At 43.3% G+C, this 5,000-nt stretch overlaps 1 protein-coding gene across 2 annotated transcripts in view; it reads left to right on the forward strand.

Annotated features, from left to right (window-relative positions):
- sugct (succinyl-CoA:glutarate-CoA transferase) overlaps positions 1–5,000 on the forward strand; it is a 104,267-nt gene that overhangs the window by 95,261 nt on the left and 4,006 nt on the right. The gene's annotated exons all lie outside the window — the stretch shown is intronic.

The raw sequence follows: 5,000 nt of genomic DNA on the forward strand, positions 1-5,000 counted from the left end.
ATACTCTATCCCCATGCCTTCTGCCTGGTGGAGACAATAAAACATACTCTATCCCCATGCCTTCTGCCTGGTGGAGACAATAAAACATACTCTATCCCCATGCCTTCTGCCTGGTGGAGACAATAAAACATACTCTATCCCCATGCCTTCTGCCTGGTGGAGACAAACATACTCTATCCCCATGCCTTCTGCCTGGTGGAGACAAACATACTCTATCCCCATGCCTTCTGCCTGGTGGAGACAATAAAACATACTCTATCCCCATGCCTTCTGCCTGGTGGAGACAAACATACTCTATCCCCATGCCTTCTGCCTGGTGGAGACAATAAAACATACTCTATCCCCATGCCTTCTGCCTGGTGGAGACAAACATACTCTATCCCCATGCCTTCTGCCTGGTGGAGACAAACATACTCTATCCCCATGCCTTCTGCCTGGTGGAGACAAAAAGCAATGAAGTTTTAGTCCACGCATAAGGTATCATCATTTATTTTTGTACAAATGTCCAAGTAACCTTTCACGGGCCGGTCAGAGTCAGCCAAAGGGCCGTATTTGCCGTGTAATGCCAGGTCTGCTCTATGGTGTTACTGCAGCACCCACGGTGTTTCAAAATGTATATGATATGAACAAGTTGAACAATATTCACCATTATAGGAAGCCTAACCCATGCATTTGCAACGTCCTTGTTTGTGCAGCCATCTACGTGTAAATGTCCCAATGTGAGAGAGAGAGAGAGAGAGAGAGAGAGAGAGAGAGAATGATGCATGTTCCTGCAAGCGGATTGGTTGGCAGAAGTCTAGATAGCTTCCATCTGACACGGTCTACGCTGTGTGTGTGTGTGTGTGTGTGTGTGTGTGTGTGTGTGTGTGTGTGTGTGTGTGTGTGTGTGTGTGTGTGTGTGTGTGTGTGTGTGTGTGCGCGTTTGTGTGCGCACGTCTGTGCGTGTGTGTGTTGTTCAATGTAATTCAAGGGGAAAATGAGTTGTGAAAAAAGAACCATTGTCTGTACACACACGTGCACCCACGCTCGCTCACACACACACACACACACACACACACACACACACACACACACACACACACACACACACAGAGGTAGCCCTGCTTAACACACACAAATTAAAACAAAAATGCATTCATTCATTCTCTCTCTCTCTCTCTCTCTCTCTCTCTCTCTCATGCACGCACACAGTTATCCACTACAATACTTACAATACTACTTTGTATCGTAGTACAATTTACAATGTAGGCATTTAGCAGACGCTCTTAATCCAGAGACATTTACAGTAAGCAAGAACAAAAAACATGGCAATACATCAAAAACATAAAAAAGTGTCATCATAAATCATACATAATACTGTAAGCTTAAGAACCTAAAAGTGAAATATCTATCTAAGGATGTGTATACACTATAATGAATTGCATTTTTATAGCGCTTTTTCCAAGTGCTCAAAGCGCTTTACAATGGTTCATTCATTCATACATTGGGAGGTGAAGCGGCGAACAGTCGACGCCAGTCGGACATAGGGTCGGGGGTTATTGGCGTTTGAACGATTCCCATTCCTTTATAGGTACTTTTCAAAGAATGACGAACAGGGCTAGACAACTGTGAGGTATATTTGGATGATTTAGCTCCCAATTATGTTACAAACGCATGCGTCTATAGGGGGTATAATGCAGTGAGCAACATGTAAAGGAGGAACGGGAAACCATGATCAAATACGAAGTTTTATTAAAATATAAAGTCAATTAGGGTGTACATTTTACACAATAAATGGCTCTTAGAGCAAAATAAAGTACAATAAACAAAATAACAGACCTTTCCGAGGGGGCGTTCAGAACAGAATGGATCTCAAACAATATATAACCAAGTTTCACACTTAGTAAAGTCACATATACGACGTAGTAGCGGCGGCTCGGAGGAAGACCATGGTATGATGTTCTTCGGCCAGCTGTCAGACACAGACTGAACACGCAGGAGGTTGTGCATCCATGGCCACTGGGTGTCACATGACCGACCGGCAGCCAATAAGGAAGACAGGGGCTGATCAGACCCCTTGGCCAAAGCCGGCCCCTTCGCTGATGTCACTGACGACGAGGCAATTATTACACACAGTCAATCCAACCTGGAGTGGAACGGGAACACCATACACACAATGGAAGGCTGCTTTCTATTCTAGTTATTGAAGGAGCATCCGTCTTATACGGAGCTAATGAGGGGGTTTAACCACCTGGCTGACACGCTGATGTGTCTAATACAGTACGCTGCGCTGCGTTTATTAAAGTACAGCATCTGCGTGATTGCAAACAAACCATAGTTAGAAACACAAACGGACAAATTAATATCTCAGACAAATCTTTCGCTCCGCATTGTTTAAACATAGCGGTGACGTACCGGCGGTCAAAAACCATTGCACTTCCGGGTCAAGCCCTCCCTACCCATGCCCGTGAACTTGACGCTTATATAAAGCCCACAGCGCCACCCCATGGTCACACAAATTCACCAGACATTGTCATGTTTTTACTGTGTGTACAGGCCCAGGTTGCCTATATATTTTTGAGTGGTGCAACCACTCCTACAACCAGCAATGTCCGTGTACCTGTTTGTGTACGTGAATGAGTGTACCTGTTTGTGTACGTCAATGAGCACGAGTATGTTACTTATTTATACCAGTAGGGGGCGCCAGAAACAGAGAGAGGGGTAGTGCTGTGTCTCTAATGAGAGAGAGAAAGAGAGAGAGAGAGAGAGAGAGGGGGGGGAATTGCACCACTCAGTTCACACGTGTGTGATTTTTTATATAAGTATTACTGCGTGTGCTACTATTCTATAGTGAAACCCTTTTCCGGTGGTGTTGAGACCTGTACCAATTTTGTGCTTTAATGTTTATATTTGGTTATTATTTTCTATATTAGCGTGAGTGCATGTGTTCATATTCCGTTATGAACATAACTTGTGGATTTAAGAGGATTGTTCCAGCTAGGTTCCAATGTGCATGCGCGAACTGCATGGAACAAGCGTCAGTACCGTCAGTGGTCAGTCTCCGAGTGTGTTTGTCTGATCTGGATGCCTTTTGTTTTAATTACCTGCTTTAACTGCTGCTTTAACTGCTACCACTGCTTTTACTGCTTTAACTGCTTTTTATACGGCTGCTAACAGGTTTGGCTTATTTACGTCACCATACAAAGTTTAGGTTTAGTTCAGTTCGTGTGTTTATGTTGTGAATGTGTGTGTGCAAAATAAATATAAGAAAACTAGTATCTGAGTTGCCTCGGTGGTGTCGCCTGCTAGCCTGCTGTGTAGAGTTTTTGCCGAGTAGTTAACATTGTCCCAGACAGATGATTGCCTCGACGGAGGGCTAAAATTATCTTCAGTTGCCTTTTCCTCCACTCCTTGCTCGAACGCTTTAATAAAAGCCCTACATTGGAGAGGGTCCCCTTCAAATGTTGGGATAACCCATGGTGGCAGAGATCTGGAATGTTGTTGATGCACCAGAGCAGCGGTTATTTCATTTGGCCTCTTCATGGCCAAATAGGTTTGCAAATTGATTTGGATTTATTTGAACATTTGATTTGATGATTTGTTGATTGCCCTTTTCTATTTACAGTTTGCTGATTGAATTTGCACGTGCTGTGTTGTTCCCGTTTTGCTTTCCTGTTGTTCCTTGTGGTTGTCGTTGGAATGACAGTTACGGTCCTTTGGTCTCACATCAACCGTTTTGTTTTGTGGTATTGACAGTTGTGTTGGTTTATTTTGTTGCATTGAATTTCCAGGCTGACATTGTTTTGCCATAGGATTTAATTTCTTGGCATTTTCCCTTTTCCTAGTTTCCTTTTCCAAATATAAATTCATTGCACTTGAAGGCGCATTAGATGGACTTTTAATTTCAAAGGAATGCAATACACCCAGCCTTGCAGTGTTTGGAGCCAATTCAGTTTCTACATGGAACTGCTCTCTTTTCCTCTTTAGCATTCGTTCCTGCTCTTTCAACTTTTGTTCCTGTTCCTCCGTATCATGTTTTGTCTTTAGTGCAGCCGCACGAGCAACAAGTGCAGCTCTATCTGCTTCAGCAAGTATCATTGCAGCGTCGTGTGTACTTGATCTCCCACTTTTACCACTCCTATTTGAGTGTCTACACTCAACTGGCAACATTGGAGACACTGTCATCAGGTGTAATACCATCGTCACACCATGGTCACACAAATTCACCAGACATAATTCACTCCTATTCAACTCCTCCTATATGGTTGGTTCATAGAGCACCGAAGTCTGACGTCAATATCGGTAGAGGGCGCAAATCCACAGGTTAATGTACTTTTTAATTTGCATTGTAATCCCCATAGGGGGATTTTAGATCGCCTCAACTAAGAACTGTGTTTGAAAAATAAACAAGTCATCCAGGCCGCTTCACTCATATAATACTAATAATAATCTTTATTCATAGAGCACCTTTCAGACACAAGTGTAGTTCAAAGTGCTTTACATACAAGTAAAAAGGAATTCACATAAATGCAAAAAAAAAGGGTAAAATACAAACGTAATAGCTTCAAATCTGGTCAGTAGAATTCGTTGACATTAAAAGTACATTTAAGATAATACAACAGAATCCGTTAAAATCAGTTAAAAGCAAGGTCATAGAAATGGGTTTTTATAGCCGCCTCTTGAAGTCATCAACTGAGGTTTGCCAGTCTGATATGCAGGGGAAGAGAGTTCCACATCCTTGGTACGAAGCTGGGCTGTGTCTCTTGCCATTAGTTGGAATTTCGATCAGCCGTTCAGTACCGAGTAGCCTGGGACTCACCTATGCTTTCTAATGGCATATAGGCAGCTCCCGGCAGGATCCGCCGGCAGAAACTGTGCACAGGTGCTGGACATGAGACTAATTAAGTCGAGCGACAGAGAGAGAGGAGTGTGTGTGTGTGTGTGTGTGTGTATGGGTGTGCGTGTGTGCGTCAATTTAACAAAGGTGCAGACGATCAGAAATCAGCAGAGAGTGATCGACG

This window comes from Protomyctophum bolini (genome assembly GCF_963924005.1).
Source record: "Protomyctophum bolini genome assembly, chromosome: 21".
Lineage (NCBI taxonomy): Eukaryota > Metazoa > Chordata > Actinopteri > Myctophiformes > Myctophidae > Protomyctophum > Protomyctophum bolini.